The sequence below is a fragment of the Emys orbicularis genome, chromosome 5, assembly GCF_028017835.1.
Source record: "Emys orbicularis isolate rEmyOrb1 chromosome 5, rEmyOrb1.hap1, whole genome shotgun sequence".
Lineage (NCBI taxonomy): Eukaryota > Metazoa > Chordata > Testudines > Emydidae > Emys > Emys orbicularis.
The window spans coordinates 5167756-5186473 of NC_088687.1; positions in this window are offsets into that span (position 1 = coordinate 5167756).

Genomic DNA, 18718 nt, shown 5'->3' on the forward strand with positions numbered 1-18718 from the left:
CAGTACTTGAAGTGTTTCTTCAAGCCCCAGCTGCAGGAGTCCTGTGATTACTAGGTTCAGATTTTAAAATAAAGTTTCTCTCCCTCACGGCTGCAGAGAAAACATGACTTGAGTGAACCATAAAAGCTCAGAAACTAAAAAGCCAAGAAAAAAAGAAACCCATATTGATCATTTTTTTAAAAAAATCACGATTTTTAAAGCTGATCTCATGATTTCCAACACTAGGGGTTAACAAGATTTTATTTAGCTCATTTGCAATAATAGCGGGAGAGAGATTTTATTGACTTATGAAACACACAGGTACAGTACTGGCAATAGTCGAGAGTCACTCCTGTACAGAGAGTCAAAACAAGGCCTTCGTATTAATGAAATCCCACGTAAACCCTCAAAATGCCTTTTAAAGGAACGTATGTGATTCATAGACTTGTAGTGGCCCTTTGCACCCAGGTGAATGTCACCCAGAAAGAATAAAAACAAATTGCAGATAACTCTTGACTAATATGATTGACGTTAAACAAATGCCAAGAGACCACAGCATTGACAGGATCTTCTAATTAAAGCTGGTGAATAGGGCAAATATCTGTTTGCAACCAGCCAAATTAGAAACCACGTTTCAATTTCGCCTGCTTGTAATCCCTGTGAGTGTTCAAGAATATTTGCTCAGCCAAAGCTTTTGTATTGGTTGAAATCTCTTTGATCAACAAGTGTGATTACTTGAATCAGTCACAAAACTTTGGCTGGAAGTGAAAGTGGAGTAGTATCCATTTCTGAAATTTGTTAGAGGGGCAGGTAAGAGGAGAGAATGGAGGAGGCTAGGGAGAAACAATGAACAAGAAAGAAGGCAGATTGTGGAGGAGAAGAGATGAGAAGATGCTGGAGGTATAGGGGGAGAATCAGGAGACGGAGGAGATGGCGAGAGGGAGGAAGGGGAGCAGAGTTAGACACCAAAGAAGATTTTTATTATGATTAGAGTTGGTTTAAGAATGCCAATTATTTTTTGTGGAACATTTCAGGGGGGAAATTATTTTCTTTTAAATTTCCCATGAAATGACTTCAGTTTTTTAATTTGAAAACTGAAATCCAAACCTGAAAAATATTCCATTTTGGGGATAAAAACATATCAAATTCATTTTTGAAAACTGCAAATTATGGCTAACTCCCCCCTCCCCCCGCCGCCATCTTTTTTATCTCTATTTTGACCAAATGAATATTTTTTGCAAAAAAAAAAAAGTTGTTTTGGTCGAAAAGCCATTTTTATTGGGAAAAAAATGTTTTGACCAATGAATGTTGACTGGTTCTAATTACAAAAAGTTCCCCCAGTTCTACTGCTAAGACTGGTTCGCATCTACATGTACAATGGGGTGCTGATCTCTGATTGGGTCCTCTAGGTGTTACCATAAAGCAAACAATAATAATAATAAAATACTTCCTCAGATAGTATTTAATGTGACACTACCCAGCAACAAAGCAAAATTAACACTCAATAAATATTAACTCATGTCTCCCCTGGCCTTACACTAATTAGATGAGCCAGTAAACAGGAGTTTAACATATTGGAAAATAAAATATTCACTCCATTGTGCGTAGGAGGGTAGCTACAATGAATTAAGCAAACTAACTCAAAGACAATGGCCTGCAACTGGAAGCAGAGAAGAGGCAGATGAAAGATTCCCTGCCAAGAAGAGATGTTGAGAGTTTGAGGAGTAAAATGGGTTTGTCACACAGGATGAGTACAATAGGAACAACATTAAGGAGGAAGGCATTTCATGCTGATTCCCGCAGCAAGGCCAGGGGAAGCTAAATATCATTTGAAATCCCTATCATCCAGTTCATCTGTACTAAAGAGCTAAATCTCAGAGTTATATTTTTTCTGCTTTGTGTCAGAGATACTCACTTCTGTTCTCTGGTGACAGAACATTGGATCCTGCCTCAGGAACCTCCCATAGCATAGACTGGCTCTCACAATACGGACTCAGCCCAAAGGCCATTGAAAGTGACAGGAGTGGGTCTATGGCCTTCAGTGGGCACTGGATCAAGCCCTAACTGGCAAAATGCTCAACTTTTGGAGAAAGGAAAATAAATCGTTCCATGCAAGGCAATAAGCTGCATGCAGGGGCGGCTCCAGGCACCAGTGCAGAAAGCGCGTGCCTGGGGCAGCAAGCTGCGGGGGGCGGCCTGCCAGTCGCCGTGAGGGCGGCAGTCAGGCTGCCTTCGACGACATGCCTGCGGGAGGTCCGCCGGTCCCGCGGTTTCAGCGGCAATTTGGCAGCAGGTACGCCGCAGGCGCGGGACCGGCGGACCTCCCACAGGCATGCCACCGAATCCGCGTTACCAGCGGACCTCCCACAGGCGCGCCACCGAATCCGCGTTACCAGCGGACCTCCCACAGGCATGCCACCGAATCCGCGTTACCAGCGGACCTCCCACAGGCGCGCCGCCGAATCCGCGTTACCAGCGGACCTTCCACAGGCGCGCCGCCGAATCCGCGTTACCAGCGGACCTCCCACAGGCGCGCCGCCGAATCCGCGTTACCAGCGGACCTCCCACAGGCGCGCCTCCGAATCCGCGTTACCAGCAGACCTCCCACAGGCCTGCCGCCGAATCCGCGTTACCAGCGGACCTCCCACAGGCGCGCCGCCGAATCCGCGTTACCAGCGGACCTCCCACAGGCGCGCCTCCGAATCCGCGTTACCAGCGGACCTCCCACAGGCGCGCCGCCGAATCCGCGTTACCAGCGGACCTTCCACAGGCGCGCCGCCGAATCCGCATTACCAGCGGACCTCCCGCAGGAGTGCCGCTGAAAGCCGCCTGACTGCTGTGCTTGGGGCAACAAAATACATAGAGACGCCCCTGGCTGCATGTTGGCAAGATAGTGATCAAAACTACTTTCAGGAAAGACTCGATGTGTCCGATGGGACAGCTGGGGTCTAGGACAGTGTTTCTCAGTTGATGGGTCACAAACCCATGGGGAAGGGCTCATGAAAGGCAATAAGAAGTATTGAAAATTGCATTACAATCTAAATCAAAGAAAATCTCCCTCCCTCCCCCCGACACACCCTGACCCTTCGTGATCAAGTATTCGCTGTCAGCTTCTTGAGACACACACACAAATTGACTGTATAGGCTTATCATTGATATATTTTTATTCTTATTTTTATTGTAAGTGTAAGGGGGTGGTGAAAACTTTTAACTTCAATAAGGGGTTGCCAATCAGGAAAAGCTGAGAAACACGGGCCTAGGAGATTGCTTACAAGGGGCCTAATTCAGTAAGTGAACGTAAGCACATGTTTAATTTAAATCGTGTGCTCATATTAATCCCTATTTAGCAAAGCATTGAATCATGTGCTTAACATTGACTCAGTGGGACTCAAGCACATGCTTAAAGTTAAGCACCTGTTTAAGAACTCTGCTGAATTGGGGCCCAAGTTTGGTGTCAAGAAATTGTGGTTCTATTCCCAGACCGTTGGCAGGTTATTTAACCTCTGTGCCTCTCCTTTACTCTACTCGGGAGCCCTATAGCATAGTCCAGGCATACAGAACAATACTGAATATTGCATCAGACTCATAACTCTGGTCTACAATTTTTGAGAAGTCGTCTGCTTCAGAGATAAAATGTGCTATTTATTATGTATTTTGATGTGCTGAATTCAAATATGACAATTAAAACAACTGATTGTTTACTGTTTCTAAGATATTCAAGTTTTTACATTTTATGTCTATGTATATTGTGTAGATAGTAGAGTTTTAATCATAAATTGTAAACCTAGGTCTTTTCATGTGTTTATGGTTGCTTTACATGATAATATTTCACCTGTCCTGTTTATTTAACACTTTAAAAATCAGCAAAAGGGTTATATAAATAAAATTTATTAGGAAACAAAAGGCAAAAAACTATTATGTACATAGTTTAGTCCTATTCAGTGACTACTCGGCACTTCTTGGCTTGTCTCTTGTATTCATTAAATGGAGCATCTCTTGTCACTGTCTAGCAATAGTCTGCAAGCATTGATGGGCTCCATTTGCCCTGATAGCGTTTCTCCATTGTTGCAATGTCCTGGTGAAATCGCTCGCCGTGCTCGTCGCTCACTGCTCCGCAGTTCGGTGGAAAAAAATCTAGATGAGAGTGTAAAAAATGTATCTTTAGTGACATGTTGCAACCAAGGCTTTTGTATGCCTTGAGGCGGTTTTCCACCAACAACCTGTAGTTGTCTGCCTTGTTGTTTCTGAGAAAATTTATTGCCACTAACTGGAAGGCTTTCCATGCCGTCTTTTCCTTGCCACGCAGTGCATGGTCAAATGCATCATCTCGAAGAAGTTCACGAATCTGAGGACCAACAAAGACACCTTCCTTTATCTTAGCTTCACTTAACCTTGGAAATTTTCCACGGAGGTACTTGAAAGCTGCTTGTGTTTTGTCAATGGCCTTGACAAAGTTCTTCATCAGACCCAGCTTGATGTGTAAGGGTGGTAACAAAATCTTCCTTGATTCAACAAGTGGTGGATGCTGAACACTTTTCCTCCCAGGCTCCAATGACTGTCGGAATGGCCAATCTTTCTTGATGTAGTGGGAATCTCTTGCACGACTATCCCATTCGCAGAGAAAACAGCAGTACTTTGTGTATCCAGTCTGCAGACCAAGCAAGAGAGTAACAACCTTCAAATCGCCACAAAGCTGCCACTGATGTTGGTCATAGTTTATGCACCTCAAAAGTTGTTTCATGTTGTCATAGGTTTCCTTCATATGGACTGCATGACCAACTGGAATTGATGGCAAAACATTGCCATTATGCAGTAAAACAGCTTGAAGACTCGTCTTCGATGAATCAATGAACAGTCTCCACTCATCTGGATCGTGAACGAAGTTGAGGGCTGCCATCACACCATCGATGTTGTTGCAGGCTACAAGATCACCTTCCATGAAGAAGAATGGGACAAGATCCTTTTGACGGTCACGGAACATGGAAACCCTAACATCACCTGCCAGGAGATTCCACTGCTGTAGACTGGAGCCCAACAGCTCTGCCTTACTCTTGGGTAGTTCCAAATCCCTGACAAGGTCATTCAGTTCACCTTGTGTTATGAGGTGTGGTTCAGAGGAGGAGGATGGGAGAAAATGTGGGTCCTGTGACATTGATGGTTCAGGACCAGAAGTTTCATCCTCTTCCTCTTCCTCGTCTGACTCAAGTGAGAATGATTCTGGTGCATCAGGAACCGGCAGTCCTTCTCCGTGGGGTACTGGGCGTATAGCTGATGGAATGTTTGGATAATGCACAGTCCACTTTTTCTTCTTTGACACACCTTTCCCAACTGGAGGCACCATGCAAAAGTAACAATTGCTGGTATGATCTGTTGGCTCTCTCCAAATCATTGGCACTGCAAAAGGCATAGATTTCCTTTTCCTGTTCAACCACTGGCGAAGATTTGTTGCACAAGTGTTGCAGCATATGTGTGGGGCCCACCTCTTGTCCTGATCTTCAATTTTGCAGCCAAAATAAAGGGGATAGGCTTTCTTAACCATAGTGGTTATACTGCGCATTTGTGATGCAAAAGTCACTTCACCACAAACATAGCAGAAGTTATCTGCACTGTTCACACAAGTACGAGGCATCTCTGCTCACTTTGGCTAAACAGAAATGTGTCCCTTTGCAAAATCAAACACTGACAAATAAGAGAGCACGACACTGTATGATTTCTAGAGCTGATATAGGGCAATTTGTTCAGCAGAGTGATGTAAGCTTCAGTATGATTGCATCCTCCATGACTTCTAGGAATAACATGATGCAATTCATATCATGTATGATGCAATACCAGCTTCAGATTGCATCATTCATTGTTTTGCCTAAAAAGCAAGTACTGTCCAAACCCAGTCATAGATTTATTCATAGATCCAGTCAAAGATGTATTTTAGTCATTTCTGGTTTCAATTGAGATCCCTTCCCTTTATAACTCACTTATCCTCCGCCATTCCCAAGTCAAGGGTCGTATATACTGACCCAATAGCATATCTTGAAAACTAGAGCCAATCAACAATTTTAAGCATCATTTTCGTTCTCAGTGACCCAGAATTAGTAAAGTTTGACTACATTTATTTCAGAAGCATTTTGGCTGTAGAGCAGTGTAATCATTATTTAATCACAGCTCCTATATAAATGCACTGAATTTCCCTCAATAGAATAGGACAGCTCTTTCTGAATTATAAGTATGAAAAGTACAGAACAGAAAAGAAATATAAAGTATGATAGTTATGTGATGGTAACTACAGAACTGCATGCATGAACTTAACACAAGCTATTCAAACCAATTAATCGCAGATCAGTTTAACACTATTAATCAAAATTGTTCACTAGGGGATATATTCTGACACTTACCATGAGGAGCACCCTTGAAACCAGTGGGGCTATTTAAGAAGTAACAGTAAAGCAATGTAAAAGCGAGTAAGCATATCAGAATCTGGCCCTAACTGTTAATTTTTCCTAATGTTAAACTTCTATGAGAATTTTGTTCCCTGTACTGTATCAATGGTTCACTTTAATATAAGACCTTCTTTATGCCTACTGCACTTCTAGGATCATCAAAGTTAACAACCCAATCAAAGTTATTAACTGTAAAGTTAACAACCTTTATCATTTATTTAGTTATTTAAATTAATTGGAACCAGGATGTGTCCTTCCAGACAATTACTATTACAGTCAGCCTTATACACAGCCATTCAACTTATACATATACAAAAGCTTTCCTAATAGCAGTTTGCCAACTCCAAATTCACGATATGCAGATTGAATTATTTCAATGGTTGTAACAGGCCTGATCTAAAACTCAATGAAGTCAATGGAAAGGCTCCCACTAATCTCAAAGGGTTTTGGATTAGGCTCATAGTACTTCCTTTAACAGGCTTTGTATCTGATAATAATTGTTAAAGTGGGGAAAGGGTAGGGCAGACTAGAGGAACGGCAGTTATATGCATTTGTCTATGACCCCACCACAGGAAAGCACTTAAGCTTTCATTTTATTTAATTTGATTTAAAAAAAAATAGAACATTTCAAAAAAATGAAAATTTCTGCAAAATTTTTGTTTGATCTTAGGAGGGTGAGGGTTAGATCTGGACTTAACACACCAGACACATCAATCAGATGTTATAGGTTAAGTTCGCTGATGGGGAAACTCTTAGCTGACAGCTCATCTTCCGTTTCCAGTTCTTAAAAGGTTTATCTATAATTTACAACGCGAGCATTAGCCCTAGATATTGCAAACAGGCAGATCCCAAGTCGCGAAAGATACGTTAAATACATACTATACCATACTATACACATTTGTATGTGCCACTGTTTTACATACTAAGAAATAATCTCAAGTTGTAACCACTGGCATAACAGATCAAATGATTTGACAAATTCAACCTGCCCACCAGGTCTGGGCACAAGCAATGTCAGATAAAAGGCACACTCAGTGGATAATGCTGAGTACGGTCAATTCCTGAATAATGCAAAGTACAGTAGTGCAACCATTGGGTCAATCAAAGAGCCAATAACCCCCCCCATAGCAATTCCATTCTGTGATTAACAAGCCCTTACCTTACCAGTGCTCTTGGCAGCTTGCAAAATGCACTGTCTTGCAGCCACATTTGACAGCATCCCCTGAAAACAAGGCAAACATGATTTCCCAGCATCATCAGCAGCAGCATATGATGCTGACAACCTAGGGGAAGCCTCATCTGATAAGCAGATTCATGATGCTCAGTCCATGGCTGGTGTACTATCTTAGATTCTGAGTATGACTAAAGTTTCAACTCTTTCATAGGGTCACATTAATCTCTATTCTAAAGGTTGCCAGCTGGAGGGAACGTGTCATAAGGAGCCAACCTGGGATTGCAGTTGAGACTGGGAAGGCTGATATTTGCTCCTGCTGAGCACCCGGATTGTGCATACTGATTCACAGAAGAGGCAAATGTCATTATCCACAAAGGGCCTCATTCCTAGAGCAGACGCATCTGCTGCTCATCACTTTTAATCATTGCAATTGTCAGAGACGGATACTGAAAAAGGGAAGCACGTCACAGGCTTCTCACAAACTACAGTTTACCAAACATATTGGAGGAAACCAAAGGGATGCATGAACCTGCTAGCCATGAGCTCCTTTGTAAAAGTAATGGGATTCACAGGGCACCCAAACAGCAAAAATTAGCTATTGTACAACAGAAACCATGGGACCTTAAAATAAGCTACCCAAATCACACAAGCAGCTAAAAGGAGTATTTGGGTACAACAATGTGTGTATCTTTAAGCCATCAACAACCACGCACCCCCTTATGGTGTAGCACTGAGGCTGCTCTGCCTCAGTTTCCCCAGTGGAATCTTCAGTACACCTCATTTATGGACTTGGCGTAGCCCTCCGGCCAACGATATGTGTATCTTTAAACCATCTACAACACTCATGCCCACTGCACAATCTATCATACACAGACATGCACCCCCTACAAATCTCAGATGTATTAATACTATACATCAAGCCCTACAAAAGAAGACATCCCATATCAATGATCACTACAAGATAAATTGATTTCATAATTTATAGCATGCCCATTGTGAAAGTATCTTAACTTAGAAACCAAAATGAAAACAATCAGTCTCTATTGCCACAAACCCAAATTGTTCCTTTCCATTATCACCTCTCACTCACTGTCACTTCAAACACATTACTCAAATCAACAAAAAGCAAGACTGGGTGGATCGATCCTGCATTGCACCTTGGAGAGCTCCAGACTTGGCCTCAAGCAGACCAGGAGCAGGAGTAAATTCCAGAAGTCTGGGTCTTGCCACCCATATGGTGGAGTGCAGCTCGGAGGTCAAACAGCCCAAGCACTGCAGCTGATTGCAAGTGCTACCATGCAGCAGAGGGCTCTAAGATAACCAAACCCTCCCAAGGCAGTGGGACTCTGAAATAAAAACCAGCACCTGGGGTTGGGTTCAGAAGCAAATCAGGAGCCAGTGCGGAGCACAGGTGCAAGGTGTTTATGTTGTCCTTAAAGGAGGACCGCCTCATTTCGCACTAACTGGAGGCCCAGTGAGCCTTAATGACTAGGGTACAGGACTGGGACTCAGGAAACTGGGGTTCAGTTCTTAGCTCTGCCACTAACTTGACGAGTGACCTTGGATAAGTCACTTCACCTCCCTGTGCCTCAGTTTCCTCATCTGTAAAACAGGATAACTATACTGTCCGCCTTTGTAAAGCACTTTGAGATCTACTGATAAGTGCTATGTAACAGCTAGGTATTATTTTTAATTGACACCTCTGAGTGGTTCTCAAGGGTAATCTTAAATAGAGACATTGCAATTGTCCAGCCTGGAAGTGATGACGGCACGAATAAGTGTCACACAGTTTGTACTGAGAAGGAAGATCTAGGTCACCTGAACATGGCAAAAAGTCACTAATGTGGTCTGGGCCACCCAATGCAATGATGGATCCAGCAAGACCCTGAGAGTGAAAAGCATTGAGCAAAACAATGGGCACAATCCCTTCAACAGAAGGGCAGACACTGCTTTCCTCGCTGAGGATGCTCGTCCCTATTTCTGTCTCGTCTGGACAAGTGCCAGGGAGTTATCATCTCTGGCCCTTTCTCAGGTAAGGCTCTGCAAATGCAAGGACACTGGAAAATCTGAGCTCAATGAGAAGAAGATGCAGAGCTAGGTATCATCATCCTACCAACAGCCTAGAAAACTAGATGTCTCACAGCCTTCCCTAGCAGCTTCACATGCATGCTGAAAATGAGGGTGTAAAGATGGAGCTTCTGCAGAGATGAATAATTGCCTAGTTCTACGTCTTGTGATAGAACTAAGGTATCAGCACGCATGTAGCACATGCGCGCTGGGGAGAATGTGGATTTTCTGAGCGTTCACGAGGAGTTGGTTAGCTTTTGAAGCAGGATGTGAGTCACTTCTGGTGTTTCTTTGCAAGTGACTGAGACCTCAAAACTGTTACACTGAAACACAGATCAGCCAGTGCCCAAATGCAACACACCCATCACCAGCCCATTGGTCCTCCCTGGAGGAATTAACAGACCCATTATAAAGTGAGCCCATCTGCTATATGCCTGCATGATATTGCAGGCAGATCAGCAGTAGAGAGTGCCCACCTACATGAACCATGCCACAAGCCATTCCCATTGTTACTATAGAGAACACGAGGCCCTTAGCGAGTGGAAAGGACACTATTGTCTGCATGGACACAGTGGTTAATATAGATCAAAGTAGGAGTGGGAGCTCGTTAGTTTTGGTGGCTGTCATCAAAGGTCTTGATGCCACGTGTTGCAGAAGCCTCACACCATCTTGTGATGTGAGACACAGCAAGAAAGCCAGGATGAGAGAATAAATGTATATGAAAGGTGGGAGTGTGTTCCCAAGCAGGGCCATAGCCAGCCAGACAAAACCATGTGTGTGTGCACTGTGTAGACTTGGTGATGGTGATGATGATGATGTCATGCATGACGATGGCTTAATTAGCAATCAACCAGGCACTGGGTGCAAGCAGAAGAAATCCTGAAAAAAGGCCTTAGCAAGGAGTAGGGAGACAGATAAGGGTCCCTCACATGGATCATCCCAGCAAGCTTATCCACGCCTCCTAGTCCCATCCATCTGAGCAGAGAACCCTATGGGCTCAATTGCTAGCAGAACAGGTACCAGGCAACTTCCTGCAAGCACAGTCCAGATATGGGATACACTCTGTATTCTACAGGTTTTTCTCCTTGGATCAGAGAATTCAGCAGAAGTACGCCTCACATCGCTCGGAGACATCCATGGCAAAACGGCTGCTGCTGAGTTGGGCTGACCTTCCTGGTGGCCAAAGACATACACAGAAGAAATATCATGTGACCTGCTTCCTGTGATCTATCTGCACAATGAGTCTTGAGCGCAGAAAGCTGTGGGTATCCAGATGCAGCAAATGGGCACACTCAGCAAACGTGACAACTTTCTGAGACTGGTTCACACAGGACATCCATTGCTGCCAACTATCCCAGCTCACCTGATGAGGTGCCCCCACATGATTTCTAGTCCTATCCAAGAGAACACCCTCTGATTGGCTGCCTTTCCCACCTCCCTGGGAAGAGCAGCCAATCAGGGCTGCTGCAGGAGGCAGGCAGAGCTCTTCCCCCCACCCCTCAGAAGCCAGAGGAGTTTTTTGGGGTGGGGGAGAGGGAGCAGCCGACACCATTCTGACTGGAGGAGCAGGGGAGGAGGGAGCAGAAAGAATACAACAGCTCTGGGCAGCTCTGCTCCCTCATTGAGAACAATTGGTCAGTGAGCTCCCCTCACACCCTGCTCCCCTCTCCAGCCTTGCAACACCAGGCCTGGGAAGGGGGAGTACAGGGCTCTGCTGCAGCTTCCCCGCAAACCTGGGAAAGAGGGGAGAAAACCTGGAACTACACGTGGAGCAGAGGTGGGGCTGGGGCGGAAGAACTGATGTGGGACAGGGAGGTACATAATTAATTGCTGGGTGGGGGATGGTCAGCTGTGGAACAGAGAAGAACGGGGCATAGAATTAATTAATTGGAACGTTTGGGGTCGGGGAGAAGCTGGAAGCTCCGCCCCATCAGGCAGCATTTGATCTCAGTCGGGTCCCTCCAGCCAGAGCTCCTGCAGCAGGGCAGAACCCCCTTACTCTGTACTTCCCACTCTGTAGTAGTGTCACCCACGCACACACACGGGGGATGGGCAGGGGAAGTTCAGTTAAAAACATTAACCACACCAAAGACACAATATAATCATTTAACAAAACATCTCCTGATTCTTGGGTCATTCTTGTGACTTTTATGGGTCTGAAGCATAATATTTGAACGTCTGGTCTCAGCAAATACAAGAGATCAAACTCAAACCTGGGCTGACTTAGGGGAGTTTTTTCGCTCAAGTTGCATATCTCGGACAGCCCATACAGTTCTAACCCCATGGGATGGTGTAGGGATTCTCAAATGAAACAACAGAGTCCCAGAAGCATAGGACTGGATGGGACCACAAGAGGTCATCCAGTCCAGCCCCTGCACTCATGGCAGGACTAAGTATTAACTAGACCATCCCTGACAGGTGTTTGTCTAACCCATTCTTAAAAACCTCCAATGATGGAGATTCCACAACCTCCCTGGGCAATTTATTCCAGTGCTTAGCCACCCTGACAGTTAGGAAGTTTTTCCTAATGTCCAACCTAAACCGCCCTTGCTGCAATTTAAGCCCATTGCTTCTTGTCCTATCCTCAGAGGTTAAGAAGAACAATTTTTCACCCTCCTTCTTGTAACGACTTTTATGTACTTGAAAACTGCTATCATATCCCCTCTCAGTCTTCTCTTCGCCAGACTAAACAAACCCCATTTTTTCAATCTTCCCTCATAGGTCATGTTTTCTAGACCTTTAATCATTTTTGTTGCTCTTTTCTGGACTTTCTCCAATTTGTCCACAAATTGTTTCCTGAAATGTAGCACTCAGAACAATGGCTATTAGCCAGGGTGGACAGGGATGGTGTCCCTAGCATCTGTTTGCCAGAAGCTGGGAATGGGCGACAGGGGATGGATCACTTGATGATTATCTGTTCTGTTCATTCCCTCTGGGGCACCTGGCATTGGCCACTGTCAGAAGACAGGATACTGGGCTAGATGGACCTTTGGTCTGACCGAGTAAGGCTGTTCTTGTGAACTGGACATAATACTCCTCTAGATGCCTTGTCAGCATGGAGTACAGTGGAAAAATTACTGTTTGTGTCTTGCTTACAACACTCCTGCTAATGCATCCCAGAATGATGTTTGCTATTTTTTGCAACAGTGTTACACTATTCACTCATAGCTTGTGATCCACTATGACGCCCAGATCCCTTTCTGCAGTACTCCTTACTAGGCAGTCATTTCCCATTTTGTATGTGTGTAAATGATTGTTCCTTCCTAAGTGGAGTACTTTGCATTTGTCCTATTTACTTTACCTAATTCCATCCTATTTACTTCACCACACACACAAGTCTAACCAGTGAGATGTTAGAGATTCATGTATTTCCTCCAGATGTATCTGGTGGAGAAGATGTACAAAAGCCCAGAGAGGCCGTTAGCTCCCTTGCTAAATAGAATATCAGCTAGAAGAAACGGATAAAACATCACAGACTCCAAAGCCCTATGGGAATCTTTACTTTGACCTCATGGGGCTTTGGACCAGGGAGCACTAAAGAATTTTTGGCAGAATTATTTCTAATGATTTATTCCCATGATCACCCATACCAAGTTCTAGGCATGCTTGACCCTCAGTTAAAACATGCAATTAAATAAGCAGACTGCATAAATGACCCCTAATACACAGTACCTTGGCAGCAGTAACTCAAATATGTAACCCCCCAGACCTAATCCCCACACTACCCAGACCTGCATTAATCATCCACATGCCCAAAAGCAACACTTCAGACAATAACTGAGTCAAGTGTTCAGGTTTCTGTAGAGAAGGGTCATTACAACTTACCCCTTTAACAAACACAGCATTGTAGAACTGCTATGATATTTCATTAATTATGTAGCATCACAAGCCATTCAACTTACGCAGGGCTAGATCTTCAACCAGCAGTCCCTATTTAGGCACCTGAATGAAGTGGGCAGATTTTCAAGCATCCAGCAGCGATTTGTAATCTCCAGCTCAAATTGTGGTCATTCAGCAGTTTTGAAAAATCTTTCCTAAAGATCCCTGCAATATTTTCGCCTCTCTGTCTTGGAATACAAACCTGCAGATTTTTAAGAGAATGATGCAAAAAAAATATATCACATTGGAAATAAATCCCCCTTTTCCATTGTTTCCCTTTCATGGCCATTATCAGTGCCATCATCGCTGTTTCCTCGTCCTCGGTGTGATTTTTACAGCATGATTTAAATAAGAGGCTGTCAAGGCTGTATCCCCACTTTGAACTTTAGGGTACAAATGTAGGGGCCTGCATGAAGACTTCTAAGCTTAACTACCAGCTTAGTTCTGGTCCGCTGCCACCATCCCAAAGCTAATTCCCTTTCCTGGGTAGCCTTGAGAGACCTTCACCAATTCCCTGGTGAATACAGATCCAAACTCCTTGGATCTTAAATAAGGAGAAATTGACCCTTCCCCCCTCCTTCCTTTCACCAACTCCTGGTGAATACAGATCCAAACCCCCTTTGGATCTTAAAACAAGGAGAAATCAATCAGGTTCTTAAAAAGAAGGCTTTTAATTAAAGAAAAAGGTAAAAATCATCTCTGTAAAATCAGTATGGAAAATAACTTTACAGGGTAATCAAACTTAAAGAGCTCAGAGGACTCCCCTCTGTCTTAGGTTCAGAGTGTAGCAAACAAAGATAACCACGCTAGTAAAAGGTACATTTACAAGTTGAGAAAACAAAGTAAATCTAAGACGCCTTGTCTGGCTTTTACTTACAATTTTGAAATAAGAGAGACTTGTTTAGAAAGATGGGGAGAACCTGGATTGATGTCTGGTCCCTCTCAGTCCCAAGAGCGAACAACCCCTTAAACAAAGGACACACACAAAAGCCTTTCCCCCCCCAAGATTTGAAAGTATCTTGTCCCCTTATTGGTCCTTGGGGTCAGGTGTCAGCCAGGTTACCCGAGCTTCTTAACCCTTTACAGGTAAAAGGATTTGGAGTCTCTGGCTAGGAGGGATTCCATAGCACTGTACACAGGAGAGCTGTCACCCTTCCCTTTATAGTTATGACAGAGGCAAAAGAACGTGGCTCCATAAAAATGAGACAGAATTGATATTCTGCCACATTTGCATTTCTTGGGCAGGAGAGCACCCATTAGTGTATGGGAGGAGCCTAAAATGTAATATCCTTTGTTCAAATGAAAAAAGTTACATATACATTTTAGAACTCTATGAGACATTGACCTGTGTACATTAGATCTGCCCTGGATTCTAATTTTAACCCTAAGAAACACCCCGACCATCTGTTTCACAAGGCCATAACTCAAACAAAGGATTCTCAAGGAAAGCAAGAAAAATGATACCTCTGTGTTTGCACTGACCATTCCTGAATTGGGAGGTAGTTTTTAATGATTTTCTGCACCAAGCATTTTAACTTTTGCAGCAAAAAATTAAATTCTCTGTTCTTGCCCGAAAAGAAACCAGGGTGCATTTCTAGATCCCAGCTGGGCCAGCATCAGAAGATAAGGAAGCAACAGCATATCTAGCAAGAGAATCAACTTACAGAGGCCTGGCCAATTTTATTATACTTATATCATACCCAGGTGGCACCAAGGGGTCCCATTTGTGCTAAGTGCTGTACAAACAAAAACTAGAAGATAAACAACCAATTAGGAAGAATGATCTGAAGTACAGGATGAGTTCAATAATACTATCTTCCACCATACACTCACCCCAGCTGCCGCAAGCATAAGTACCACTTATGCCTGTAATATTTGCACCAATATCTTTGCACCTTTGAAATGAACTGCAGGTTCAAATCAGAATACTTGCTCTTGAAAATCATAAGTCTGGTATACACTTACAAATTAGACCGACCTAGCTATACGCCCAAGTCTGGGGAAAATTTCACACCCTGCACACCGTAGTTAGGTCAACTTAGCTGCCAGTGTAGATGTGGCTAGATCAACTGAAGAATTCTTCTACCGACCTGGCTACCACCTCTCAAAGAGGTGGATTAACTACATCAATGGAAAAACCCTGCCACCATAGCTACTGTAGTGGCTTTAGTGTAGATGTAACCATAGTTTCACAGTTTAATCAGGCACAAAATTACAGGTGCCAATTTTTCTGGTACAAACTTTACCCACAGAATGAAAGTCATAGGATTAGTACTTTTCTCTCACATCACATGGGACATCGTTAAATTTAATATCACATGCATTTATTTTCTTTTTGAAGTCAGCTGATTTTTTTATTTAGCTTTATGACCAACCATTGTGGTTTAAATACCAGTAACTTATAATACCTTTTTTTAAAAAAAGGTATGGGGAAGATACGTGAAAATCTTTTTCTGCCTTTTTTTTAATTCAGAATTTTAACAAAATTTTGAAAACTTCCAACCGGCTCTGCTTACAATAGTTTTAATGGCTTCAATGTGAAAACGAAAGAAAGGAAAAAGAACACGAAGGGGTGAAATCATGGCCTTGTTGCAGTCAATGGAAAAACTCCCATTTATTTCACTAGAGCCAGGATTTCACCCAAGGAGTGAAATGAAAAATAATATTTATAAAATGAGACACAAGATGAAGACCAATGGTGATAAAAATTACTCCTTCAACCTCAGACTAGAAAAATGGATAGAAATTCCATACTTGAAAAAGAGTATAGCAGTTGGAATATATTACCAACCATCTGACCAGGATGGTGAATGCTCAGATCTGTCCCCATATTGACTGGGAACATGTCATCTCAGGACGGGATGCAAAAAAAAAAAATTTCTAGACATCATTAGTGACTCCTCCTTAGAGCTGCTAGTCTTGGAACACACAAGGGAAGAGGCAATTCTTGATTTAGTCCTAAGCGAAGCACAGAATCTGGTCCAAGAAGTGAATATAGCTGAACAACTTGGTAATAGCAACCACATAATGTAATTAAATTTAATATCCTTGTAGGAGGGAAGATACCAAAAAAGCCGATCATAGTAGCATTTAACTTCAAACAGGGGAACTACAGAAAAATTAGGAGGCTAGATAAACGGAAATTCAAAGGAACAGTCACAGCTGCATGGGAACTTTTAAAAAACACTATAATAGAGGCTCAAACTATATGTATACCCCAAATAGCAAAAAACAAACAAGCAAAAAACAGTGAAAGGACCAAAAAAAAAATGCCACCATTATACAGAGTAAGAGAGGTGATTAGAGACAAAAAGACATCCAGGATTTGACTTCCAATTTTTAAAGTGAGGAAAATAGAAAGGAACATAAACTCAGGCAAGTCAAGTGTAAAGGTATCATTAGTGAGGCCAAAAAAGAACAACTAGCAAAATATTTTTTTAAAAATGCTGTTAGTTTATGGGCTTGTCTTCACTACCAGGAAGATTGACACTGCTGCAATCAATGCAGCGGGTGTCAATTTAGTGGGTCTAGTGAAGATCCCCTAAATCGATTGCAGAGTGCTCTCTGGACAACTCCAGCACTCCAGCTCCCTGAGAAGAGTAAGGTAAGTTGACCGGAGAGTGTGTCCCACTAAAGCAGCGCAGTAAAGACATGGGGTAAGTTGACCCAAGCTACGTCGACTCCAGCTATATTATTCACATAGCTGGAGTTGTGTAACTTATGTCGATTTACCCTAGTAATGAAGACAAGCCCTATGTAAGCACATCAGAAGAAGGAAGCCTGCCAAACAGTCAGTAGAGCCATTGGGTGATTGAGGTACTAAATAAGTGCTCAAGGAAAGCAGAGACGCTAAATGAATTCTTTGCATTGGTCTTCATTGCAGAGGATGTGAGGGAGAGTCCTGCACCCGAGCCATTATTTTTAGGTAAAAAATAGGAAGAACTATCCCAAATTGATGGGTCAATAGAGGGTGTTTTGGAACAAATTGATAAAATAAACAGTAATGAATCACCAAGATGAGATGGTATTCACCCAAGAATTCTGAAGGAACTCAAACATGAAATTGCAGAATTAATAATTGTGCTATGTAACAGACTGCTTAAATCCACCTCTGTATCAGATGACTGGCAGATAGCTAATGTGATGCTGATTTATTTTTTAAAGGCTCCAGAGGCTGTCCTGGCAATTACAAGCTGGTAAGCCTAACTGCAGTGCCAAGCAAATGGGTTGAAACTATAGTAAAGAACAGAATTATCGGACACATAGATGAACAAAATATGAGGAAAAGTCAACATGACTTTTGTAAAGGGAAATCATGCCTCACCAATCTATTAGAATTCTTTGAGGGGGTCAACAAACATGGGGACAAAGGTGATCCAGTGGATATAGCATACTTGGACTTTCAAACTACTTTTGACAAGATCCCTCACCAAAGACTCTAAGCAGAGTAAGGAGTCACAGGATAAGAGGAAAGGCCCTGTTATGGATCAGTAGCTGGTTAAAAAATAGGAACCAAAGGATAGGAATAAACAGACATTTTTCACAATGGAGCAAGGTAAATAGCGGGGTCCACAGGATCTGTACTGAGACCAGTGTTGTTCAACATATTCATAAATTATAAGAACGTAAGACCACTGTAGGAAGACAGGATACTTGGCTAGATGGACCATTGGTCTGACCCAGTATGGCCACTGTTATGTTCTTAAAGCTGAAGGGGAGAACAGGATGATTTAACACAGAGAACCAGGAAGAACTGGTCAGGAAATTTCAGATGAAATGCCGACTTGGAAAACAAAAGGAAGCTTTTTGTGGGAAAGGTCAGTTTCTTGATTTTGTTTTTGAATTGTTGAAGGACATTTTGACATTTTCAAGATGCAACATTTCAGTTTTCAGTTTAAAGTTTTTTTTCATTTCAAAATGTAAGCTAATTATGGTACACCTTTTTAAAAAAAATTGAAAATAGTCAAGATTTAAACAAAAAACGTTTTGAAATTATTGAAACAAACATTTCAATTGACCTGAAACAATTTTTTTAGATTTTGGTTTGAAATTTTTTTCAACATGTTGACTTTTTGATTCAGGATGGGAAGAAATTACAAAATCTCAAACATTTCCACAGGGTGGGAAAGCTGTTTCAGACCTAGCTCTAATGCTAAGAAAAGCCACTGAAAACACTGACAAAGTC